The 27,930-nt window shown below is 47.1% G+C and overlaps 1 protein-coding gene across 1 annotated transcript in view; it reads left to right on the top strand.

Moving 5' to 3' along the window:
- Nucleotides 1–27,930, top strand: part of DCLRE1A (DNA cross-link repair 1A) — a 294,752-nt gene that overhangs the window by 82,756 nt on the left and 184,066 nt on the right. The window lies entirely within an intron of this gene.

Here is a 27,930-nt window from a genome sequence, read left to right as displayed (position 1 = left end):
TTTCTCACATGCAACCCCTTCCAAATGTTTGTACCAGGACTGGGTAAGTAGTAGTAGGGCTTTGTCTTCCTGGCCTTGCCTTCAACATGCCTTGGCTCACCATTCAATGAGTACGTTCCAGGCATACCTTTGGCGTGGGGGGGAAACCCCTTTCTCCAGCGGGCTCTCATTTAAGCACTGCATAGACTACAGTTGAGCCCCATGGTAAATTCGGTATTGTACACGTCAGTCCACCACCTTCTCTTCCAATTACTTCCTGAGCATCTCATCTATCCCTTTACCCAAATATCTAACCGACCTTTGCTCCTGCCTACCACTAGTGAATGTTCTATTATACTCCTTATTTGCCTCTTGACAGCAAGACGTGTTTTCAACGCCATAACCTATGGCAGTAGGCGCTGTACAAAAGCAAATTAGCATTACTTATGAGGTATTTAAATTGTACTGTTTTGGGTTGAAGTGAAACAAGACCAAAGACTGTGACATGAAAGCCTCACTGAAAAAGTGTTTCTATGCATGGGGCAAACATTCAAGTTGCAAGCTGCTAGCCAGCTGTACAAATCACTCGACACCACAATTATGTGCATCCACACAACATAATTTTAGTCACCAAGAGTGAAATATCACTATACAATTGCTCATGGCGAGTACATTTTGCAGAGTGCGGTATAAACTTTCAAGATGTGATTTTAAAATGCAGTAGTTGGTTCTCTTTTGGGAAAGAGACCTTGTCTGGAACTCCACCCCGCAACCCTCTTTCTTAACCAAACTGGGTGAGCTTGCTCGCTCAGTAGATTTGCTAGTTGATACCACCGGTCTCAAATTTGCATCGACAATCAAGCTTACCCTACCATCCAAAGAGACGTGTAAAGCTTCTGAAATACTCTTCCAGGAAAACCTGAGTTTAGCGTCATCCTAGTCTGATAACCTTGCTGAACTCAGCAACACTAAATCGCATTCCTTTTCAGGAACAAGATCATTTTTTTAAGTGTAGCTGTACCCACTCATCTTAAAGCACACATCAATGGCAACAACCTGCAGGCATATCAATGAGGCTTCAGGTTCAGGTGGAGAACAAAGACAGCCACCATCCAAGTATTCGAAAAAGTGCTTATGCTCTCAATGGCCTTCCTGTCTCCTTGTATTCAGTCAGTGTTTTCCTTTGCAGCCTTTGACACAATAGCCCAGAGCAGACCACATTGATGTTTCACTGATTTCAGGCAAACGTCTCATGTGTGAAAGTGCTGAAATCCAGAGAAAGGGTTGGTGGGGTGTCCAAATGTCATGTGGCCAGTAATGTCTGAAAGGTCCTAAAAGGCAACTATGCAACATTTGGTGCAGATTGATGAAACGGTGTGGAATTGTATAAGGAATAACGCTTTGCCACAAACACACATGTTGACCATATATAGAATGTTGAGGTAATCCCAACCTATTTGCTTTTCATGAATTTAGTTGAATACAAATGTTTCATCGTTCTTTGTTCAAAACTGATTTCTCTCCCAAGTGCGGTTAGGAGAGGTTGTTCCTGTTGCTTCGTATCATAATGCTTCCTTAGACATGCCCCCAAAACGGTCCATTTCCAGTGCCTTTATATCTTTTATCCAAAGCACTGAAATATAGATAAGCAGTACAATGTTATGAACCATGGAATTACAGTATGCAGCCATTATTTTCAGAGAAGAAAATGCAAGTGGCTTTTTAGACAATTTCAAATGATGTAGAGCAGTGTATCCTATTCCAAATCGCCAACAGAGGGTTGTTTCCCCAACTTTAGAAGGCTTTCACAATCTAGGTCTCTGTTTTAGCGCCATCTGTGTTTAAAAAAAAAAACAAATAATAATAATAATTTCAACCTGAACTTTGAACAAGTGACACGTTGAAGTGTGTGTGATGATTCCACGTGAATCTGCATTATTTCGACTCCCTCCCAAACGTTACTTTTGAATTGTGCGGTCATATTCGTATTTACAAAAGTATGACCCAGTAAATATGCACAGCAAGTACACGCTGCAATGCCATTGTTCGTTTTGGCTATTAGATGGTACTTTATGAAAATAGGCACGGATGCAAGGAAAAACGCGTGCAGCCTGTGGGTGTTTGGCATTTTATCCACCTACTGAATGCTAATGGACGTATTGGTCCCTGTGGCCATTCCCAGCTACTACTTGGCCAAAACACACTCGCCTCGGATTTTTTAAGCTCAATTTTTGCATTTAAGGCGAAGTCCTTAAGCATTCTTCTGAAAGGTAATCAATTGCAGCTATAAACTAGTTTCTGGTATAATATAAATGTCTTAACCAAGTGATTTACAAGCAATAGATGTCCTTGCATCCAATAATTGTGGGTGCTTAATAACTACTCAAGATTATGCAGTGATATTATTTGTTAGAAAAAGTTTTTTAAAAAAAAAGGATCTAACGACAAAGGTGACAATATTATTTATTTACAAATCTTTTCCTTGATGGTATTCCTGGCTTCGTTTAAGTCCATTTCTGACTTTTGTCGATCTGTGACGAATTCCATCAGTTGATTTCTGAATTGATCAAAAAAGCGTCACTAATTGCTTGTTTGATTAGTAAGTAGGTTGACCAGTAGTGCCTGATAAGTTGCTTTTTAATTTTTTTTTTTGGGTGAAATAATTTTACCTTTAGTTTTGGTCCAAATAGATCTAGATATGCGATTTTCATCAAAGTCCATTTGTTTAATTGATTAAAATGAATTCAATTTACCAGTGACATTATGTATTGCTTGTTTTAGATGAATTTGTATTCAATCCATATCTTTATGTTCAACATTTATCTCCCTTGTTTCAAATCCCTGCCTTACAGTCTATCCCCGTTTGAAATCTAGTGTAGTGCATTTGCTAAACTGTACCATTGGAAACTAATGAAGCCAAAAAAGGTGATTGCTCCTCCAACAAAGGGCAAAGGCAGAAGCCAAAATCAGGTTGCCTGAAAGTGTATTTCTCCCAAGTATACCAAGCATAGTGTGTTGCCCGGGAAGCTGCCTGCAATATTTTGTATGTTGCCACTCTGTAACTGGACTCCTGCCGAAGTTCAAAAGGATTCACAGTTCTGATGAGTGAAGGGCAAACTAGACTTGCAATTTACCTATTAAACCTACTAACACAAGGAGAAGTCTGAAGCACAACCAAGCAGCTGAGGACTCAAGAGGATGCCCCACTGTTGTACCTTGCTGCAAACATTCAGATGGCAAAGCTCTACCGATGTCTGCAGATACCAATCTTCTCAAGAGGCCAATGTGGGGGGTGGGGGCTGGCTGGCTAACCGGTCAGTGCTTCTTCCCTCTTATTCCCGCAGTCCGGGCTCTGATGCAAGCCTATTCCTTCAGGGCGAGCTCTGTTGGAAGACCTGCTATTTTCAGAAGCCTTGCTACTTGTACCTGTATTGAGTAGAGGGAGGCGGGAACCCCATATAAACTGAGCATTAGTAACGTTTAATGCCTGCACCCTATCATTACAGAACCGAGATGCCTATGGCCTTAGTAGCGCTCTATAAATGCTGTTACATTACAGAACCCAAGAAATCTCATGGTATTCTGACAAGCCTAACTTGATACCCGAAGTTGAGACGGCGTCGTCTTGGACCTGGACGTCAGCGAAGTGCACTTGCCTCATACCCTAGCATAAGCAATTTATTTCCTCCTGGTTTTGCACCTTCTCCCGACGGCCTTCTCTTTGTACTGCTTGCATGCAGCACCTCTTCACCAAAGACCAGCACAGCCACTGGTGAACCTTGTTTGCCAAAACTTGGGGAAAGTCAAAGTTTTGGTACAATGGGGTCTGAATGACATGACTTCAACATTGGGAGCGCCACAACAATAGCACCGTATTCTGCTCATCCAAGGAGCTGCTCTGTGTCCCATTCATGAAATTGCCTCTTTGTCAAGCAACTCTAGATCTGTAGGTAACCCAGGATAGTCACCCGGTTCGGTATACACAGGGCTTTGAAGATGGACTGTGATCCTAAATGGTAGAAGACCACAACTTCCCCAAGTCAGGTTGCACAACTGAGGCATACCCTCACAGAAAAATAAAAGTACTATTTCTGCAGGCCAATATCTCCTGAATTGTCTTGGCGCAAGGCTGAGCCCTCACTGATTTTGTTTTTTTAAATCTAGCTTACGTGCCTTAATTGTCAATCTTCCTGTTTGCTCCAGGGAGTTCATAAGAGTGACTTCTGGGCGATGCCTTTGCAGCTTCATGGCACTTATATCAGTGATCTTCTCCTTCCCTATGGTATACAAGTTACAATTGGTTCTGAGAAGAGATGTTTTGCTAAAGGGGGGGGATGACCTTGGTTAGCCAGAAGAGGACAGACTATTTGGTACACCTGCAATCTTGGCTGTTGTACAACTTGAAAGGTCTTCATTATCCTGGATCTTCTAACCCAGGAGGAGGGATTTGCCATCTAGACCCAGATCGCTTCAAGCTCCTGAATGCCTGAGGTTTCAGGGTGATGATCTGTCTGACAAGATCCCGAACTGTTGCGTTTTTGCAGATGATGTGATCGACAGATTGCCTCTGAGCCCCTCTACATCAGTGGGCAGGGTGCTAGATTTTAAACCAGCCTTTTGATGGAGTATATGCAGGTCTCCACGGTAAGAGGAAATGTGACTATTTACGATCTATATACTGAAACCTAAACAGTGGTTTTTCTTGGATAAACCCCTTTGTCATGTAGTTCTTGAAGGGCCTGGTCACCTGGTATCTTCCAGTTCTGTGCAGTCAGGTACAGTGGAGCTGGAATTTGGTTTTGGCCGAACTGGTTGCTCTCATCTTTCAGCCGATGCATGGCTGTGATTTCAAATTCCGCTGAAATTCCTATAGACCATAACATTGGCCATAAAAATAAGGTGCGTCGGATGAGCGAGTTGCAGGTTTGGCAACGGACAGACCTTCTACAATCCTTTCAAAATAAAAGGAGCCTCTTTCACTGAAGCAGTCATACCTACCCAATCAGTGAATTTCATACAAACCAATTGATTTCGCTGTGACTTCTGTGAGAAACCAGAAGGCGTCTCACCGGCTAATCCCCAGGAATCTCTCTCTCAAGTGGCCAAGGCACAGCCTCCACCTTTGGATCCAGACCCTGGGAGTGGACCAGTGCGGGAAGATCACCTGGGTGAGGGGTCTTCTGGGAGTGGGAAACCTGATGGTGAGACGCAGTATCCCCTTCCCTGTAACACCTTTACCCCATCCTACCCTGTAGGATATTTAGGAACTCTACCCCACCCCCTTCCTATACGATCACTTTCACACGGACAGCCCTCTCTGGGAGAAAACACTCCCACCTGAGCATCATACCTGACATGTCCCACTACTCTGGTCAGGCAATTAATGGTAACCACTCGCACCTGACATCCATTAAGCTTCACCACAAGGATAAAATGCAGAGAACGAGAGCACACACTTGAGCGAGGCAAAGTACACGAAGGAACATAGTTTTTGAGACGACGAGCGAGTGGAAAAATACGGCAAACCAAGAATGGTGCACCAGGAGGGAGATTTTCTAAAGGAAAACCGTTACTTTCCCATGTCCTATGGAGTGACTGGTGCAAGACCAACAAGACTGAAGAATCCTGCATTGTGTGTTGGAGCTACCCGATGCCGTCCTGCATGGCTGTTCGAGTCGGGGAAGGGCAGCCGTGGTACCGTCCTTGGCTCCAAGATTAAAGGAGCGCCGGTAAGATTAACGTAGCCGGTGAGTTGGGGAGACTGATGCAAGACCATTGTGCTGAGGTCAAGGTTGCAAGCGGCAATATTGTGTGAAGATTTGCAAGAAGGAAGATTTGTAAAGTGTGTGATAAAAGACGCAAGGAAAGCTGAATTGCTGATTGATGTTTGAACTAAGAAAAGGAAAATACACCTGTGACAAATGGTCCGGCACCACAAGTGTGTTCAATTTGAAGGTCTCTGTAAGGTGTCCAGCTAAAAGTGATAAAGTAAAAGAGGAGAATGAGAAATGAAGTGGTCGTGCAACAAGTTTTTTTGCAAAATCCAATTTGAGAACATTGTGAAGGGTCTAGCTCAAATCGGGGAGATCTGTGGTCTGAGCCCGATTGAGGGAGACCAACTGTGAATATTGTGCTAATGGGGGTCCAAACCTGAATGAGAGAGAACCATGGTGAATAGTGAACCCGAAAACTTGTGAATGTGTAAAGCCTGGGAAGAAAGGAACTTTACTGCTTGTTTGTTACATCAGGCCCTCTGCAATAAAGATACTTTGAATAGTTAGACTTTGGCACAGAAGTCCCTGATAGCTATGCTTTGAACTGAATCCTCTTGGCAGAGAAGCCAGAGTGGGTGCGAAGCTCTAACATGCCGCCCTGTCCCGTGCTGAAAACATGGGAAGGGAAGCCACCTGCTCTACTATCCTGACATATATTCTTTCTTAAACACTTTTCTTTTGCATACATTGTTGTCCCACACCAATTTTATTTAGAAGTAAGGATTGGCAATACGTTTATTATTATAGCCCCTTTTTATTTTGACAGACTCCAATAGGGCTGCGTTAATTATTTGATGGATGTAGCTTACTGCCATCCTTATAATTAGTATTAGATAGGCGTTCAACCAACCCATTTTAAAACGGCCTTGAATTGTGATCACTTGTCTGTCTTCACTGTTTGATACCATGCCTTCCTTACACTCTTTCCCATCTACTGCATTAGTCTAAGGTATAGGTATAAAGTCCACTGACTGGATCCCAAGAGGGCCCTAAATCATTAAGTTACTAGGTCTGACTAATACAGGATGACTAGGCAACTGTTTTCCTTTGGGGCATGCGTCAGGATGGTGGCTTGCATCCAGTCTGATTGGCACAAGGATTTTTACCAAGTGTTATAAAAGTAAGTCATTCGTTTCTTGACCCATGGCATGAATTCCGAATCTAGGCATGCACGCATTCTTATTTTGCAAGAGTACTTTTTAATTTGCCAAGTGCACATTTTGTAGCCTGCCGTTAGGGTTTGCTGTGGTTGGTGCACAATTTTGCCTCGCATCAGAGGGGATTTTGAGGTATTCGATAGGACAAGTACAGCTTGGATTGCTGTTCTGAAAGCGATTCAAGAAATCTGCAGACTGGTGTCGTCCTAGACTCTGCATATGTTTGTAAAGAACTATTGATTGCACTCAGAGGGGCTGTTTGCGGCCTCTGTGGTGCAACACATCTTTGGGTGATCAGATCTGTGTGGTTCATTCAAAACCCTTTTCTCCCACCCTCTCCCCTTTACCTTCCTAAATCGGGCAGAGACTTTCAAAGATGAAGACTGTACAAAGGAGAGTAAACATTGGTATACAAATGTACCTACACGGTGTCTTCTCTGCAGAATTTGTTTTGCTCTAACTCCTCCACTGTTGCTTCCAAATGCTCCTATTTGGGTGTGCTGGCTGTACCATAGGATTTCCTGAGGTTCCTGGTCGAGTGGCGTCCCCGGCATCCCAAGATTTTGCAAGTTTCTGAGGTTGGCATCAGGACATCTCAGAGATCAGATCGGCAATCTTCAGACCCCCATATCATTTGGCACCAATGTGCAATGTATCCATCTGGTACATAACTTGCTCTTTGATCATACTTGAAATTTGAAGCGAAGTGGGAAGTTCTCACATTTTTAAGTGACGCCTTTGTTCTGATTTGTCTTACATTGCAATACTTGTGGCTCACATTGATGAACACGTGTGGAGTATGTTCTATACTATCCTTCTCTTTCTTATCTTATTTGTCCAGTAGAACATGGGTTTCTAGCAGTACTCTCCATTTTTGTTCTTTGCTGATACCACAATAAAAAGAACCATTGTCAATCCGAAGCCTTGTTCACATCTGTGTTGCCTGTTTTGCCTTGTAGCATTCTACCATTTCAGGGCGAAAAACATTCCAGCCTGCCGTCACTTGCTGCCTCAATTCTATACACAGCACACCATTTCTTACTGTCCAAAAGTCAAATGTCACTACCAGTGCCGAGTACCAATTTTGCATCCTGCTATCATTTACCTAAATCTATTGACTCATCGCACCTCACCAAATTTGCAGTCTTACATTCCATATATTTTCCCAAGAACAATGCCTATTCTTGACAAAATAAGTGTTAATGCAAATGGTGATCAACCCAACTATTTTAACCACCTGATGTCTATCTTCATCCCCATAAGGTGTGTAGCCTGTGTCCGAGCACTAGGCACAGGTGTCTTTGTAGACTGAATCTTAGGATGAGACTAGGTTGTGCAATTCAACCTAACGTTGTTACCTATTGAATGCCCCTCTCTTGTAGGGAAGGCTGGCCTAAATGCCTACTAGTGAGAGGCATGGTTAGACTATGATGGCGAAAAATTCATGGAGTGTATCCGAGTCATCTGTTCTAAGGCAAGCCCATACACTCTTCCTGCGCACGGCTGACTCACTGTAATGCTTCTACGCCCCCCTCTACCTGCCCCCCCTCGCATAATCTCCCCTGCCTCCTCCACGCAACCTTAGGTACAGGTCTTCAATTATTCTTGGGTTTGGCTCTCAGGTCTTATGTTGTTGATCTGCTCGTGTGGGATATATTGACCCACTCGGATGTGCTTTACCACATCACTTTGCTGCATTGGTGCAAGAAACAGCACAGAAATTGCGTTTATACAACCACCAAAGAAAATGACTGTATCACCCTGCCACACACATTTCAGGCGGGGAGGAACAGAGTACACGCCGCAGCAGTGTGCCAGTGTGCTCTGCAACGTTTAACATTAAATTAAGTGAAATGGGCAACATTGCCTTGCTGAAAACCCCACAATTCCCTTTAGAATGACACCTTTTCCAACCTTTAAAAATGCTGTTTTGAGGCTAAATCCATCCATCTACTATGAAACTGCTGTGATTGAAAAGGCTCGGCCAAAGTCATTGTGCATTAGCAAAACCATGTCTAGTTCCTGAAGGATAGGCCCAGTCATCTTGGCTTGGAAAGAAATCGACCAGGGGCTTTGTTTTCAGTTTACACGGGAAATGTGTCTATTTGCTTTGCAAAAGTATCTAAAAATCAGCTGTTCAGAGAGACTCTAAATAGCTGAGCCATGCCTGTTTAAATGTATCTATTCTGCAGACCAACTCCAGCATTCAAGAGAATAACCATAGCTGCATGGCGGTGTGTGAATTTGCTGGAGATGAAAATCGAATGTAGAAGAAAGAATGTTAGCAGTTTTTAAACACATGTGGTAAAATGGGCTTTGCTGACTGAAGAAATATGGCCTGTTTCAAAATAAATTGTTGAGTGAAGGTCTGCTTGCTTAGCAATTTAAAGGTATTATGTGGCTGGTGATAATACATGCATAGGCTATTTTTATTCCACTCAACTGAGCTGAGTTCGCAAGCTCCTATAATAAATTAAAAAAAAATAAAAACCTGCTCTTCCAGCTGTTCAAGTTCCAGCCCTATAACTTCCTTTTAGGAAATGAGGCACACCATGAACTTCGAGGAAACTAAAAGTGCTAATTACCAGCTTGAAAAACTTTGTATTAGACAGGACGATGGGAGTTCACAAGCTCATCAGATATCCGTCTGTGCTCCAGGCTGGGTCAATAGCAGCCTTGGGACACTCGCCTGTCAAGTGCGATGGGCGGTAAAACCTTCAATTAAGAGAGAGGCCCCCCCATCCTGCTTGGAAGAAACTGCCAGTGGGTGTCGGCTGGGAAGAAAAAAAATGACAATGATTCCCATTTGTGTAAACACTATTTTATAAAGAACTTTAAAAAGACTTATATCTCAACTGTCAACATTGGTAAAATGTGGAATTTTCACAGCGTAAGTGGAATTGTGGGCTGTGTTTGAAAACTTGGTAGAATGTGGGACACGCTCTGGACAGAAATGATGATATATGTTGTATTACCAGAAAAGCATCCATGTTCCAAATGTCAAATTTTGTACATACATCCCTGGGGCCAATTCACATCTGTGTATAAAATCAGGGGAATTGTGGGCCAAAACAATGTGTCAAAGGCGAAACAAGGTCGCACAGACTGGAGGATTGGACTAATCTGTGCTGCACAAAATATGTAACCTGTTTATCTGATTGACTAAGAGGTGGCAACTGCATACATATCTGTTTTGGCAAAATCAGATTTTCAGTAAAGTAAATGTGGGAGTTTCTAGATAGTTTCACCTCATAAACATGACATCCTTTTCCTGAAATCCAATCGGCGAAGATTTGTACCCTTGCCCAATCCTGTTGTTAGAGGCGGGTGTAATGAATCCTGCCATTGTCATATACTGTAATGATGTCATCTGGCATTATAAATAAGGGCCCCTGACTAGCACTCCGGACACACTGATTCCTGATTTGCTACGCCGGCGTCCTGTTCCTGTCTTAATCTTATATTTATTCATCTAATCTCCAGATCCCAACCACAAGGCCAAGCAATTGCTGATCCTGCTTCAGCTAGGCATCAATTCTAAAGTAATCCCCATAACCAAGGGTTGTGTTTTTTGCTAAGCATTCTGAACTAACCTGGCTTGCCACTCGCTGCATGCTGCTGCCATCCAGCTGATCTGTAGTATCCAGTAACCAGAAGTGCTACCCGGAATCCAGTCCATGACCGCTGATTTTGTCCGGCTGTCCTGTGTTAGACCAGATCCGTGTGGTGATCCATAGCGCTGACTGTACAAAATCCAAATTAAAAGTGGACTGTGAGTATCAATAGGAACCATAGAACCATAACATAACTTGCCTTATCCCAATCTCTAAACCATCCTATCCTTACCTTAATAACTTGTAACATTGTCAGAATACTTATTGCAACCCTGTCATTGATTTATCTTGCTAAATGCCATTTCTTTAGTCATTTTTATCTATCTTGTAAATCCTAAGCTATCCATCCTATTTCGAGTGATCGGACTGGTTCCACCAGGGCGGATGCCGGGGAACTAGGGTTGAACTCGTGAATCAACCCTGGAGCTTACTGTGACCCTCTTTGGTATTCTAGCCTGAATGCTCTAGTATAGAATAAACCTGTTCTTGTCCAAACCGAGTTTCTTTTCTGTTTCCACGACCTAATTTTTCAAAAAAAACGCCTCTTATTCTACATTGCATATCTCCCTCAGTTTAATAAGTAGAGACTTCATTTCACTTCGTGATTGTACCCAAGATCTATGACTACTCCCCAACAAAAAAAACAGTGAATTTCACCTGTTTTTATCAAAAACCATCTGGCTAATTTCAGGCGGGAATGAACATCTTTGCAGTTTTATCAATTGTTTTAAACCTTCCATTCATTTTCGAATTGTATGCTTTTGCTCAATCTATTGCTTATGATTGCTTGTAACTTTCCAATGTTGCTCCCATAGAGAATTGTACTTTATTTAGTTGCCACTGTCAGAGGAGGAGCTCCACACCACATTGCGCAATTGTAATGACGAATTGTAGGGTGTGCCTTTCCTGATAATCTACAACTAGTCATAGCATCCAGTTCTCAACCCCTAATTTTATCCTGTTTGGTTTTAACCCTGAGAGTTCCTCCGGTGAGGTGGGTCACCTACTGTCCGTACTCACTCAGGTTTGACGGTGGATGAACGACCAGATCCCTGTAGTCCTGTTGTATTCACTGTAGGATGAACGACTGGATATCTGCAGGTCTGTCTGTCGTAGAACCTGGGCTAGTACTAGCCCGGGTCTCCTTAAAAGAGGGAGTTCTTTCTTTAGATTTGCCCCTCTGCTATTTCAGTAGTCACCAGACAGAAAGGAGAATCGAACAAAAGAGCGGGAGCGAGACACTGCTGTGACCCAGGCTGTAAAGAAAACACCAGATTAGAACTTATGTTGATAATTCAATTACATTAGAAAAGATTAACCAGTGAAATAGCCTACGTGATGTAGTATGACTTGTTGGGCAGACCCATGGGAAAAGTTGAAGGCTTCAACTGATGCACCCACCTGTAACAGAGACATCGGAGAAGAAACTGCTTCAATATATAGCTATGGTATACCAGTGATGAGACAGAAAAGGAAGATACAAGTCTTACCAATGAGGGCTGAATTCAGGACTGGAATCTGGTGTAGTCGCAGAGAAAATAGTCCAAAACGTGAAATGGATGGGAAGTTAGTAGAGGAACTGTACCCGGGTGGCACAAAGGATGCACTAGGTACGGGTAGGTGCACTCTAATGCTAAGCGTCCAGGAAGTGCACATGGTTGGAGATGTTCTGGACTATGAGGCGAGTATGGATTCAATTGGAAGTAGTGTTGGAGAACAGTTGAGCAAGGATTGCAATCCCAGGTCAGTTGAGCAGAGATTAGTCTCAGAATGCCTAATGCAGACACACTCCAAGAACGTGTGTAAAAACCGTAGCAGTTAAAACCGTAGCAGTTATCAGTCTTCAAATACAATTTGCAAGTGGAACGTAATCGCTCTGCAAAACATGTGGAAGACAATGGTCGTACAGCAGAGCGTGATCGCCCTGCAGGGTAAAGAAAAGCTGCCCCTTCATGCTGAAAATACAAAGTAAAAACCAGATAGAAATTCCGACGTCCGTGTGACAAAGAAGTCCGTTAGGAGCAGGCAAGTTCGTTTTCAGTGCCGGTGTCGCAATTGGTCAAGCCAAATGGAAGTCGGGGGCGGGGGGGGGGGTGGGGTGGGCGGGAAGCAGAGTTGGCTTCAGATATTCGGGATGCAAAACGCAGTAACGACAGCGATCAGAAGCAGCGTTTACCGAGTTTTGGATGCTTTTAAACCCATCCAATGGGAAGTCACGTTGCACCAAAAGGACATGCTTTCACGTGACCTGCTGGCACGCATGACCCAGGGTGGTTGCACTGTGTATTCTGCTTGGAATGGAGACGTGAATGTTGACTGTGCCTCCACAGCAACCTCCAGCGTTGTTAGAACGGAGCTCTGACTCCGCAGAGGCAGCTGGAAGTGTTCTTTTTGGGCAATCTCACTGTTTACTAGATTCACGACCCGCTAGGGCCGTGGCACCTACCCTGTAACAAACTCGCGCTCTAGGCCCATACTGGAGGGTGAACAAGAGTAGATGTGGTTCAATGCTCACCTTAGGGACCGATCCACCAGGAGCCTCATTAAGAGCGCACTACATGTCGCTTAATTCAGTTTACTAGTGTGCCTGAATCTGGGTAAAGAGTGGTGATGTGGCATCTTAATAGCAAGTCCTCCTGTAGATATGGAGTGTGCCCTGATATCCTTCAGTTTGCTTGTCTTGGCGGCTGGATCCCCCACGACAACAAAAAGCCTAATTCAGTTTACTTGTACCAGAGCCATCTAGTCTGTACCCAACCCATCTCCTAGACACTCACTAGGAATCAACAAGGCCCAACCTCACCCACATAACCATTTGTATTGTGTCCATATCCTAGTCGTGAGAGCCATGTATTGCTTTAGGACTATGCCAGTGGGCCTCTAGAGATCGTCTTTGCCTGGAACTCTGTGCAGAGTGCCAGACCTGCCTGATTCGGAGTAGTTTTCTAGGCATGCCTGGGAATTGCACCTATTCGGAAGTGGACCAATAGCTTTTACTGTGCCCCCTATTCTGCAACAGTTTATCATCCAATGCCTACCCTAGTTGAGCACCTGTGAGTGCCTCTAAGCGATTGCGAGTGTGGTATAGTAACCCTGGATGACAGACTTGGATAGTAGGGACCCAGTGGTGCTCACCTGCGCCCTGTAGTGATTTAGTATTTGTCAAGACATCTTAATTTGTGTACATCTTTTTGCCTGTCAGAATTGGAAATTCTGCCTCGATTCCCTTGTGGCACTCATGGCTACAGTGCATTGCCCAGACATTGTCAAATGGATGCCAGTATGGCATAAACAGAACAAGCATCAGAACCTACTGATCTGGTTCCTCGAAGGCTCCTTTGAGACTCACCTAGCTGCGTTGCGTGAGGTTCTTGAAAGAGAGCAAGTGTACTCCTCAGTCTGTCGGAGGCCTACATGCTGTGGTGCCTGCAGTGTGTATGTATGTGGCAAGGAAGAAATGGAAGGGACAAGTGACCTTAGAGAGGAAGCTAGAACAGCATAATCTAGAGAAAATGAGAAATTACACCAGTTATGGGTGTAACCTGCCTGTTCCCAGTGTTGCCCCCAGTAACCTCTTCTGCCTCAGAGGATTTGCTAGACTTTTCTGCACTTGCTCCCCCACCCAGCTATTCCGCTCCCCTTCCCAGTTCCTGCCCCTTGGGTACACACCCATGCTTCATCAGCCCGTGTACTGTCACCCTATGGGGCTAACGGCTGTTGAAGGAGAGGAATCCTTTTCTACTCCCAGATGCCCCCTCTGAACCTCCAGTACTGTGGATATCCGAACCACCCCCTGGCCCAGTACATGCCTCGGCATGTCCCAGGACAATATCCACCCCAGGCCGGTTCCCATCCCAGTTGGGCCACCTTGTGCATTGGGACGAGTGTGCCGACTGTAAGTAATGGGGCCATTGGAAGTACAACTGTCTTCAGCTGATCCAGCATGAGCAGAAACAAGCCACAGCCCTGTCTGCTCAGGCCCAATCACAGCTACCTAACCATACCTGTCTGATCCTGTGCGGCTCAGCCTAGACCCCCCCCCCCCAAATCAGAATGCTGGTTCTGACCCAGCGCCCCAGCCTGGAGAACCCCAGTTTGAATCCACACCAATGCCGCTCATCTCCCAGCCAGTAGTAAAAACAGCCAGGGTGCCTCTTCTGGCACTGCCTTGCAACCCCGGCCCAAGCAGCCAGACCAGAGTCCCTTCCAGTTCATCAAGCTTGACGGGAACTGGACCCAGATAATGTACTTCTGGCACCCAAACTCCTTGCCCTAAACAACCCCTTCCAATTCAGTGGCCCCTATGTGACAGCACAGGTAGGTGACAAGTGTGCCAGGATGCTGCTGGATACAGAAGGCACCTTCAGCACACTGAGAATGCCCGAGTGTCTGGCCGGACTGTCGCATCTGTAGGAATGGAGGACGTCCCATCTAGGGTGCCTGTATCATTGTGGTGCACGGTGCCCTCTGGCCCACTACAGCACTCTACTTGACCCTGTTGCTGCTGCCCTAACCTTTTGTCTGTGCTCTGTTGCGAGATCCGTGTCCTAGGCCCATTCTCCCCAGCTCTTCTCTACAAATTCTTGTAGACAAACTGACACCATTGTCCCACACACTGCAGGCTTTCCTAGGGACGAAATAGATCACAAAACCTGGGGAAGAGAGAGAAAGAATGGGGGGCTACAAGCTGGCCAAAGTGTGTGCGCAGGCAGGACTAAGTTGGCCAGATGCGTTGCCCTTTGCCATCATGTGCATGAGAGGTATGCCCAGCCACTTTGCTGGACACTGATTGATTATTTCAGTTCTGGCATATTTCAAGCACCTTACGCCAGGTCAGCGAGGGACAACCTGTGGCAGGATTGCAAAGATTACATTTAGTGCAGGAGTGAGAGCTGGGACACTGCACATTCCCCCCCACCCCCCAAAGAATGGACTACTCCCCCCCCCCCCCCCACCCAATATCTGCCCTCAACCCTACTCAGAAACCCTGCTGGCATGGGAACAGTCCTTTTTTGTACCGTGGTCCCTTGAACTGTGATTTTAGTATTTTTGACCTTGTTTAGAATAATTTGTGGCATTTTCAACTTTAGAATTATTTAGAATGTATTAAGAATTTTGAGTTTTAATATTTTATAATTTTTGTCCCTTTTTAATTTTGTTCTCGAATTGGAATTGTTTGCACTCCAAATTTCAATCAACATTTTAAAAATGTTACATTTTAATATTTTATGATCTGCTGGACACCCAGGTGGGAACATGGTGAAGGCAGGCCTCCAGATAAGGTGCATACTAGGCCTTTTTACACATGAAAATCTTGTAAAGACAGCTTTATTAATTTCCTGTGTACATTTACACACAAGTTTAGAGCAGAAGGCTGTGCAAAGGTCAGGTTACTTGACAGAAGCCAGAACGCTTTCAACATTTAAATATATACAGGAGAGATCAAATGGCCAAACATTAGAGAAATAAGGAAAGGTGTATTCTGTCACAATGCAGAAGGCTGCCGCATAGTAATGATTTCCATACGTCGGCTGGATGTCACATAAATTTTACTCTCTTGCAAAGGAGAAAAGTCATTTTTACTCTCTTGAAATCACATTTACGCTCAAAGTTTAAAAATAGGGAGTAAAATACTCCCACCTCAAAATCTCATCTGGAGCACTGGGTGAAGGTGTGGTGTTAAAATCCCTAACAAAATGTCATTGAAAAGTGGGACTGGGTAACTAGCCATGATAAGGTTTCTGCTATGAGCTCTTTTTACATACTTTTGCAATGATGCCTTTTAGCCATAAAGAACCTCAAAGATACCGCCTTCTCATACCATCACAGATTAATCGCAGAATCTTCATGGATATTAGGCTTAACCGTCTTAATGTCCTGAGGGTTCGCGGAACACAGGTGGGTCTATTGAAGGAACAAAATGATACGTAGACTTTGTTCAATGAATGACGAGGTGGAAAACTATAAGACCTGCTGTCTCTCTGGGATGATTAACTATCTGATTATTGCCATCATTCAGATATGGAAAGGAACGCTTGTGTAAATTTGAAGAAGAGGTCAAACTGCTTAGGAGTCTTGAGAATATTGATGTTTAGGCTCTTGTATTGGGAATTGTGTAAAAACTTCTTCTTTTTATTGTATATAGTATTTTTTGATTGAATTATTTACTTTAATATTCAATTTATAATTATGCTTTATTTTGTGAAAAGTTCTTTTTCTTTTGAACTATAACACAATGCATTTGTGATTTGTGTTATTTGGAGTATTATAAGTTCGACCTGCATTTAAGGATTAACAGATTCGCTTTTGAAAGTCCTCTAATATCTCAATGTAACCATCGTATGGCTACAGTGTACCAAGCGCATTCTGTTATGAGTATTTTATTCTACATTTTCTGTTCCAGCCTTGCCTTTCACCTTCCATTTTTGCACTATGCCATTGTCCTGTCTTTATGTACTAGCTTTTAGTTCTTTCCAGCCTGCTTTCTTGTGAGATCTTTTCATCTGGTTCTTGAAGGTTTTGGAGGACAGAGAAACACTGATTTTTCTGCACACGCTCTGCTATAACCAGGTGTTCTTGCTCCCCGTGGGTCCCCCAAGCCAATCCATAATGTCTGCCATCAGCCAGTTAATCACGCTTGCTCTGCTCCTCCCTCCTGCCTTAATGGACTACCAAGAGAACTCTTTCCTCCAGATCTGCCATTTGGCAGCCTGTAAAAACTCAAACCAACTGCTGGGTCTGTGCCCATATGCCTCCCCATCAGGGTGCAGAGTTCCCGCTCCAAGCCGTGCCTGCCAGCATCTCTCCACCTTTCCTCTACTATCCCGGGAAGCCAGTGCACACCTGGAAAAGCGGTTCGAACAGTGTGGTACAAGAACGCATCCCTGTGTGCTTCAAGTGAGAAAGAGGGGGCAGAACATGTGGGCACCACCACCAAGCGTCACTGGCTATGCAGCAAACTGGCTGTCCTCTCCCTGTGAGACCTCCTACCTTGCATTGCCTGCCGGGTATGGAACATTCCCTTGCTTGAGTGCCAGCTACCAGACACATGGTTGAAACCTCAAGAACTCTTCTAGATATGGTCACTAAAGAAAGGCATGATGGCAAGATTTGAAAAGCATGTGACCTCCCACAAGCCCATGACCTAATGAACACCTACTATCCTCGTCGGATGGACGCACAGCTGTATGGCACTGCATTAATACCCCAGATCTGTGTCATGAGAGTAGGTTCAGCCCAATATCGGTTGCAAGCAATTCTGGACATGATGGTGAATGAAATGGCTGCCTCACTGTGAACATTGGCCATCGAGCAGTGGGAGTTGAAAAATGTGCTCTCAAAAACCACAACATATTGGCTTCCGTGGCAGTGTGTGCACTTGCTGGATTAGAGCAGTGTGTATGTGTTGCAGACCCTTTCACTATGCCTGTGCGATCACTTCCTTGAGGCCACCCCAAGGATACAGCCAAAGACTTTCGGAATACAAGACTGGTTCAGCTCCTTTCGTATACCCTGTATGCTGTTTGGGAGTTGCCTGCACTTATTGTTATCTGCAAACTACTCTGGTGCTTCAAATCAAACCCATGTACTCTACTTGACCATGGGGTATGCCCCTCCCCCCCTCACATCCTGGAATCCAGGCGCAAACCAAGAACTTTCCGTATTGAGGAGTGACGCTGGTCACATCCCTATTCTGGGCCAGAGGGGGGCTGTGGAAATGGTAGTATCCATATGTCACTTATTTACTGTGGGTGTTCATTTGACCAATGTATTGTGACCTTCATGTTTCCCAAATGTATTTTCCACCTTGCACTGCATATTTACTGTACTGTTTATGCTAGCTGTTTATTTCTGTCAAGTGCTTGCATGTTCTCCCCCCCCCCCCTCCACATTGCCTGATCACTATATTTTGTACCTTCACAATCCCTATAGTTGCTTATTTCTGGCACGCTGGACGTTGTTCACTTGGGGACCCAAGCAACCAGCCTACAGCCAGTAACCAAGGCATCACATTCCCCCCAAAGGGCTGGCCAACTCCCCTGTTGGAAAACCTGTTCAGCAGCTTCCTTAAGCCAGGAACCAGCCCCAGTGTAATCTACCACGTAGGGCTGAATCTTTACTCGCCTTTCGTGAGACCATCCTCACTACCCAGTGACAGCAGACCTGCCCTTTGAAAGTCACCAAGCCAGCACTTGCTGGGAACCTATATTCCCCTCCCAACAATTTAGCGTACCCTTTGGCTCCAACTGCCCTGCATTATATAATTTCATCTCCCATACCCTACAATTAACATCCCCTCTAGGCTCAAACTGCCCTGACCTCGGAATCCCACAGAATACCTGAAAGTTTGTGTGTCCCACTCTGCATCCCATCTCCCCTGGAAACTACCCCGCAACACTTGCCCAAACAAACACTTGCCTGAGTAAGGGAAGCTTGCCTGGAGGGGGCGAGAGACAAAACACATCCTGGCAATGCCCAAACACACACTTGCCTGGGTGAAGGCCTGGCCCTGCGGTGGGTGGAGCAACAGCCTTACATAAGCCTCTTGCTAAAGGACTGGGGAACTCCCTCGTCTCTCTTCGGTTGCTGGCGGTGGTGTGCTAACCGGGGGGTAGGAGGGGCTTGTCTTCCTCCTGCATCCTTCCTTGGCTTCTTGCTTGTGCACACTTGCACCTTCCCTTTGCTGTTCCTTTTTGTTCCTCAGTGCACTGTTGCACTTTCCTTTATCATGGCTCTTGCACACCTCACATCTTTTGGTTTCACTGTGCACTCTTGCACTTGTCAGTTTCTTTCTTGTGCTTTCTGCAAGCTTAACACACTGTACAGGCTTTGCCCTCTTTAAACTGGTCATAGGCATTCTTTCTTGCCACTAGAGCCCCTTTCTTCCTTCTGTTCCTCTGTTTATTTCTTGTGCTTTCTGCTGTCCTTCGTGCACTTTCCGCTCTGTACTGCTAAAAGTGCCCCCACACCTCATGTGTCTTTCTTTTTTCTCTTTCTCCTTCTTTCTTCCTTGTGTGTACTCTCATTGGGCGCCTCTGTTTCTCTTTCGGTCCCTGCTCCCCTGTGCATCTAAGGGTACCCCCCGGACCCACGGGTTCCATGCCAGTGGGTGTGCCAGGCTAGTGTGCCTGTCATTAATGCCTGCCTTGTGCCCGCATCCCAGTGTAGGCCATCACCTTTGTCTAGTGTGTCTTGATTTGTGCTCCAGGAAATGGTTTGTGCCTCTTCCTGTAATAAATGTGTTCCTGGTTTCTACAAAGACTTTGGTGCCTTCATTGATTTTTTTTTTTTTTTTTTTTTTTTTTCTTTTTTCAGTACAGCCTGCCTCTTATTGCCGGGGGGAGGTGGGGTTGAGGTGGTTGCACAGGGCCCAGTCCGTCTGCATACACAACGCACCCCAACCAGGTCTGACTCCCTGGTCCAAAACTTACGGCCTCAACCATTTTGGCCTGCCTCTCACTTCCACGCCACTGGTATTGTGTAACGGAGGAAAATGGAAATGAATAGGCGCCCCGCATAATTAGTGGGCTCAGGAATAGTATGGGTGGGTGTGTTTTTTTTTTTTTAAAAACGTGTTTATTTTAAACAGACAGATAATGGCAATACAAAGCTTAATTATTTGCGACATGTAGCATACAGTAATGCCATTGGACGCTCCTCCCACCCCACCCCTCGGGCTCAAGTTCCTTCTTCACTTCCCTGTAGGGGGTCTCCATCCCGAATAGTTCTCCTGGCCAGTTGGGGCTTAAAAGTCAGGGCTGGGAACCTTTGGTCAAACTCCAATACCGGACTCCAGATGTTGCGAAAGCGATGCAAGGTGCCTGCTCCGTAGGCCGCCACCTTCTCGGCGATCAGGATGTCCCAGACTTTCATCCACCAGAAAGGCATGAGAGGGCCTTCCGTCGTTTTCCAGGTGCGGGCTATCGCGTTCCTACCCGCAAGCAGGCATTGTGACAATAGTTTGGCCTTGGGGCCAGATCTGGGGTAGATCCCGGGGACCGGTGCTCCAAGGAGGATAGGCTCGGGGGCCAAGGGCAGTCGCACCTGAGTGATGTCCGCTATCGTGGCTAGGCACTGTTTCCAAAAGGCTTGGGCCTTGGGGCAGGACCACCACATGTGGAAGAAGGAGCCTATTTGGCCGCACTGCCTCCAGCATTGAGGGTTGATCGTGGAGTTCATGTGGTGGAGTCTTAGGGGAGGGTAGTACCACCGGGGGAGGATCTTGTAGGTGCACTCTCTATTCGTGATGCATGATGAGGTGTGAGCCCGGGACCAGATGTCGACCCACTGTTGGTCTTCAATCGGATGGCCCAGGTCCGCCTCCCATAGGGCCGTATACCGGGTCTTGGAGGTTAGGAAGTCCGTTTGGAGGCGCTTGTACAGAGTGGAGATTCTTCCTCGGGGCGGAAGCTCCTTAAGGGTCAGTTCGATGGCTGTGGGGGGACGAGTAGCCGCCTGGTGAGTCTGAGGGTGGGTGCACCAGTGGCGTAGCTGGGTATATGGGTATATGTGAACCTATCTCGTTCCTGGATCCCAAAAAGTTCTTTGCATCGCTCAAAGGTGCAGGGTTGGCCCCCTTCAAAAAGTTGACCCAGGGTCTCCAGGCCTCCTGCAATCCAGACCTTAAAATTCCAGGGAGACAGACCAGGAGAGAAGGTCGGGTTCATGAACACTGGGGAGAGGGGGCTGAGCCCCGTCAGGATCTTCTTCTGTTTGAACGCCTTGTCCCACACCGAAATGGTGTTTGGTGGATGCCAGGAGATTCCGCCACTGTCGCAGTTCGCGAGGGGGGGGGGACATGTGGGAGAAAGCATAGTGGGAGGGGCAGCTGCGCTTGTTCGAGGTCTACCCATCTAGGTCAGCTGGTAAGGTCTTGCCATGATTGGATATAAGACAGGTGAGCCGCCATTTGGTATTTCTGCAAGTCAGGGACCCCGAGCCCACCCAGTTTCGCATTGCCCAGCATCGTAGATTTAGGGATCCTGGGTTTTTTCCCCCCTCCAAATAAACTGCAGCATTTTCTTCTGTAAGCGTTGAAGGGCTGGCGCCGGGACTGGCACCGGGAGTGTGGAGCATGCATACAGAAATCTCGGCAGTAAGTTCATTTTACAGGCTGTAATACGGCCCAACAGCGATTATCTCCTGTGTTGCCCAGCGTCTCAAATCTGCCTCCAAGTTTGTAAATAATGGGGGAAAATTAGCCCGATAAGTTTCGCTTGGACTGGCCGGGATCTGAACTCCCAAGTAGCTAAGTTCTTTGGTCGACCAGTGTATTGGGCACAGCAGAACCAGGGCTTCTCGGCCTTCCCGGGTCAAGCCCACTCCCATGGTGACTGATTTCCGGTAGTTAACTGTGAAGCCTGTGACCCTGCCATAGCTCGTTATCTCAGCCAGGGCTTGAGGGAGGGAGGAGCGGGGTTTTGTGATAGTCAGGAGGACATCATCTGCATAGAGAGCCAGCTTGTGGTGCGCCGAGCCTGATTGAAAGCCTTCGACTGCAGAAATCAACCTGATCCGCTGGGCAAACGGTTCCATAATTAAAGCGAAGAGGAGTGGCGACAGCGGGCATCCCTGTCGGGTTCCGCAAATTAGGTTGGTAGGGGAGGAGAGGGTGCCGTTAACTCTAAGAAGGGTTTTGGGGGCTTTGTAATTTGCCAGCGTCATGGTGCAGAACTCTGGGCCAAATCCAAAAGCCTCCAGGGTAAGCCTCATGAAGGTCCAATCCACTTTGTCAAACGCCTTGGTCGCGTCCAGGGCCAGGGGCACCAACTCTCGGGAAGCGAGCTCCACCAGATCTAAGGCTCTTCGAATGTTGTTGGCCATGGAGCGGTGTCTGAGGAAGCCACTCTGATCCGCACTGATTATCTCCGGCAAGAATCGAGACAGACGAGACGCCAGGATTTTAGAGTAAATGTTGGCATCTATATTGAGCAGGGCAATGGGTCTATATGATGCAGGGTTCTTCGGATCGCCGCCCGGTTTAGGTAGTAAGATCGTAATTGACACCTGCATGGACGGGGTTACAGTGCCCATGGTCCTGAACGAGTTAAACAACTGTACCAAAGGTGCTAATAGCTGGGGTTTAAAAATCTTGTAGAACCTGGTTGTATAGCCATCAGGGCCAGGGGCTCTGGATTTGAGAGCTTTTATTGCCTCGTCCACTTCTTCGTTGGTGATCGGTGCCTCCAGAGAGTCACGGGCTGTTCTTTTTAGCTGAGGAAATGCCGCACCGCTGTCCCACTCTGAAGCGGTCATCACCTGAGTTAGGTGGGCCGCAGCGAGCCAGTTTGTCCTGGTCAGCATAATGGACCTTGCCTCGTTGGTCCCGCAGGCCCACAATTGTATTGTTCCTCTTTGCTTTGGCAAGTTTGGCCAATAGTAGCTTATTTGCTTTGTTGTTTTTAGCATAATAAAACTGTTTTGCTTTTGCCATTTGGTGGGCAGTGTGTTCAGCATAGTGGGCCTCAATCTTTTTCTGTGCTATCCGGATGGCTCGCTGGGTTTTAGGGGTCCAGCCCTTCTCCTTATGGGTCCTTTCTGCATTTTTAAGATCTTCCTTAAGGCTCTGGCAAGTTTGACGCTTGTGTCTGATAGGCCGCTCCTTGCGCAATCAGTTCACCCCGCACTACTGCCTTCATTGTGTCCCAAGAGTTGGCGGTAGAGGTGTCCTCACTGGGGTTTTCCTTAAAGAAGTTGGAGATCGTGGTTGCGATTGCGTCCCTGAGTGGCATCTCGTTGAGAATCGTATCATATAGGGTCCATCTGCGCTGTTGGGGGTTAGCTGGTTCCTGCACTCGGATCTCCAGGATCACCAGAGCATGATCAGACAAGATTCTGGAGCCAATCGTCACATCGTTTGTAAACGTAAAGATTTGTGGGGACACTAGGAGAAGATCTATCCTGGAGAAGGTCCGGTGGACATAGGAATAAAAGGAAAAGTCTCTTTCGGATGGGTGGAGTACTCTCCATGAATCCACCACCCCCAAGGATCTAAATGGTTGTAAGAGAGCCAGGCCTATGGTAAGGTCTCCAGTGTTGGGTGGGTGTGACTTGTCTTTCTAGGGGTCCGGGACCCCATTGAAGTCCCCTCCGATCACTATCTGGCCCTCCAAAAAGGGGGAGAGGGTTGTACACAGGGATTCATAGAATGGCGCCTGGCCTGAGTTGGGTGCGTATACAGAGGTTATAGAGTAGAGTTGTCCTAGTAATAGGCATTTCACCGCCATGTATCGCCCTCCGGGCAGCTTATAGAGTCGAGAATCTGAGGGTTCAGGCCCCTCCCGAATAGGATAGCTGTGCCACCCCTATTGGAGTTCCTAGATGCGAAAAGTTGCTTCGAAAAGTCTAGGGAGCGCAGGTGGCTGTGGTCTGCTGGCAGCAGATGGGTTTCTTGTAGCATAGCCACAGCTGCACCGTCATTCTGAAGCTTCTGAAGGATAGACTTGCGTTTGGCGGGTGAATTTAGTCCCTTGACATTGAGGGAGACGAACCTTAAAGTTCGATGTTCCGGGGCCAGGGCCGGGGAGGTTGACGAGTCTTGGGGGAGAGGGGGAGATGAGAGGGGGAGATATAGAGGAATCAGCCATCATGTCGCGGAGTGTGTAGCTATTCCCAACCTGCCTGTGGGGTTTTTTCTCGGGCCGCCAACGGGGGGACCGAGTTTTAACTGAGGGTGGCTGACCTTTTGCGGGTCTAATGCCTCCCTTGGCCAACTGGGCCATCGAATAGTGTGTAGCCAACATGGCTAACTTTATGAGCAATCGTAGTGGTTTGTTCCAAGGACTCGTAGATGGATTGTGCCTTGGAACCGGGCATGGGCCGTGGAATAATGCCAGCTGCTTAAAGAATAAAGCTTATCTATGTTCCAGAGGGTGTAGATCGGATCATGGTGCCGGACTGTGAGCCGGGATCGAGGTGGAAACTCCACCATGGGGTCGCATCTGGCTATTTCCTCTTCCGGAATCTGGGAACCCTCGACCAAGATTTTTGTGTGGGATTAGGGGAGGCCACCAGGCGCTGAATCAGCCGCTGCTTCGGAGGGCGGGAGAGACGAGCGGTTGGAGGCATTTGGACGTAGGATGTCGGTAGCATCTTCCAGGTGGCTAATTTTCCTGAGCGAGGCCTTGTAGGAAAATTGCAAAGCTGTGGGAAAGAGCCATCTGTAACGGATTTTTTTGAGCCTGAAGAAGGGCGGTTAAAGGGCGAAGGGCTCGCCTCTTTTGAAGAGTAAGTGGAGAAAGGTCCTGGAAGATCTGGAGAGAAGTCCTTGAAATGTAATTCCGTCTTTGGAGCGGATTATTGCTGAGATGGCTTCCTTCGTAGTAAGTGCACCCTAGTAATGACGTTGGGGGGGCAAGGGGGGGCATCCGATTCCACTGCGCGTCGGGGGTTCAGCCTGTGGGTGAGATCCAGGAGAAGCAGTGAATCTTCGAAGTCGGGGAGAAGAGATTGGAAAAAGAGGCCCACATATTCAGCTAACCCCTTGTCTGGGATCGAGGTGGGAACCCCCGAATGCGGAGGTTGTTTCGCCGGGCTCTATTTTCAAGGTCGTCTTGCTTGTATTCCAGGATGTTGCACCTGTCCTGCAGTAGTCTGATTGATTGAGCGTTGGACCTCTGTTAGCGCGGAGGCATGGTCTTGGATATGATCCTCAACAACTCCTACTCTTTGTTCAACCTCAGACCTTTTTGTCTGTGCTTTCCATTTTAGTTGTGAGTTCTGTCATACAAGAGCGGAATTCTGATTTGATATCCGCCATGAATTCACGAATATCTTCTTTGGTCGCCAAGGGTCCCTTTTTATCTAGGGATTCCCGTGGGATAGAGGTGCCAGAATCTTGTTTTTTAGCTTTGTCGGAAGCGGTCAGCAGAGTTGCTATGTCTGAAGTCTTGGAGGTCTTTTGTTGCTTGGACATCGCGTTAGTTGTTAGAGGCAGGACAATGGCTGCCGGGAGCGATGTAGTAGTGAGGAGGAGCCGGACTGTGGGCCGGGGCACCCCAGGAAGCGCTTAGGGAGAAGCGCATGCAAGCTAGGCCTACCTTAAATCTCTCGGGGGGGGGGGGGGGGGGGGGGGGAAGAGGGGGGCTCCTGCTGAAGGCCCCCGCAGCCAACCGTTGGGGGAAGGGTGTCTCATCTTCGCTCCAGGAATTGAATCGCTTCTTAGGGCCGAGATCTGTGTCCTTGAGCCGGAAAGTAGGCCCCACCGAGCATCCAGGTGGGCCACCAACGCAGCCGCGTAGATCTCCGTCCGCTGGAAGTGTGTAGGCGGCGTGGGCCGAGGCGCCCCAGGAAGAAGGGAGAGGGTGCGCAAAACGGGGCTGATGTATGCGGGGGCTCCCTGCCGGTTCCAGGCGGGTGGGAGGGACCCTCGCCGGCCGATATCCGGATGTCCGACCATCCCCTCCGGCTCAAGTGTTACGGGAAGGATCGCCTTCCACTCGTGACTGCGGCCGCCATCATACGTGCGCCCGCCATCTTGGATTCTCTGAGCCGCAGGGGGGGTGGCCAGGATTCAGACGACGAGTACGGACATAGTGCTCCCTCTCCCAGCTTTCATCTTTGAGCCGCTGGTGCTCCATCGGTTCCGATCCACATAGCTGGTGTCGGTGGATCGTATAGGCCACAGGAACCGCGTAATTTTAGCTGAAGCAGCGGGCCGTCCACGGGCGGCTTTTAGAGGAGCGACTGCATCGCGTCGGCTCCAAGCCACGCCCCAGTATTGGTGGTTTTAACTTATTTTAGTTTGTGTTTTTTATCGTGCTGGGTGGAGGCCCAAGGAGGGGCAGTTTTAAAATAGTGGTGTGTGTTCAGTGAGTGGAGTGGAGTGGAGTGCAACAGTGGGTGTGGTGTGAGGGGAAGGAAAGTAACGTGGGAGGATGGGGAAGTGACAATTTGACTTTGTGATTGACATTTGCAGCGTGCGCATAGTCTGCTGAAATGGGAGGGTAGACACTGTTAGAATACATGTACAAGGCCCTGCCCTTGTGCCGAAGCAGATAGAGAAATATCTCAAACAATGGGTGACAGAAACACAAGGGGGAATACCTAACTCCTGGCCAGAGCAGAGCACCCATGGTAAGGGAATTCCACGTTCCTAGCGGCAAAATAAAAGGGTAAACAACTGCAGAAGAGAGAATAAATTCTAGACTTATGAAAAATGATCACGGATGTAGATGAGATCAATGAGGGAGGGGAGCAGCGCCTAGAAGTTGAGGGAACCCGGACCGAACACAAGGGGTTATACCCTTTAGCGGCACTCCAAGCAACAGGATATAGCAACCTGACCTGTGTGTCCATGCATGCCCCTGTCCCTCCACCCCTGCTATACCCCATAGCAACAGCCCCACCCCAGGACGGTGCAGGGCAGAAGGAGCTAGAAGAGGCCCTAGAATCAGCTTGAGCAGAGATGGAGCGAGTGCAGAGCAAAACGAAGCAGAATGGGTTTGATGAATGGAGAGCAGGAGACTTTTTGTTTACAGTGGACAGTACGACAATAAAGGTGTGCGTATTGAAAAGAGGATGGGCGGCCAGCCAATAGGGTACAGAACTGTAAGATGCTGGAGCGGACTGGGGGGCGGAAGAGGAGAGGTGAAACACCGTGGATGATTTTGAGGATAACCGAGGAGGAAGCGCAGCAAGCACCCGAGCTTACCCTTCGCGTACAAAGCTTGTCGGTTGAAGCCATACGAAGGCATGGGCAGATGGCGGTAGCAAGGAAAAAGGGAAATGTTAAAGATTCCATCTGCTTTTCACTGAGTGAGGTCCTGTTTCCACCCTCCTGGCCATGTGTTGTTTTCCTGCACATGTGGAGTTTGTGCCGGGGTGCTGACCATTACATTAGGTGGGTGCACTTTCTGTGCATTACTGCACCTCCAGGGGAATTATTGAACCTGAAAAATCGAAATTAGAAAAAAAGAAAAAAAACATTTGCATAAAATTGTTGGAAAGACTGTTTTATTTGGCATTTTCATCGTGCTGCCATTTTTTGAGCTTTTAATACCTGGAGCTGCCTTGCTATTTTGAAAGCAGAAGTTTTCCCACTATTGCCTGCTTATTTGTTTGTTTTGTGGCCCTTTTAAGATGTCCGCCACGGTTTTCTTTGTTGCGTAGGCAGGCTGTGCTGGACCACCTCTCCCAGTGCAGCACTCTCATTGGTTGCAGAGTGTTTTCTTGCATCCAATCGGGGACCGGCAGGCTTTAGCCGGCCCTCTCAGCAAAGGCCCACTTCTAAGGCCACGTCTGCTCCCTGTCCGCTTCCGGAATGCTAATTGGGGTCCTTCCTGCACCTTAACCACAATGATGCTGTCACCTAACTCCTCTAAGAAATCCGGACTGCCTTGACTTTGCCTCCTCCAGAACTATGGGTTAGTTCCCTCCTTATGGACTCACTCCTACCACCTTGACTAT

The sequence above is a fragment of the Ambystoma mexicanum genome, chromosome 8 (assembly GCF_040938575.1).
Source record: "Ambystoma mexicanum isolate Mex_15411 chromosome 8, UKY_AmexF1_1, whole genome shotgun sequence".
NCBI classification, from domain to species: domain Eukaryota; kingdom Metazoa; phylum Chordata; class Amphibia; order Caudata; family Ambystomatidae; genus Ambystoma; species Ambystoma mexicanum.
The sequence above is the reverse complement of the archived record's forward strand: the minus strand, read 5'-3'. Positions and strand labels throughout refer to the sequence as shown.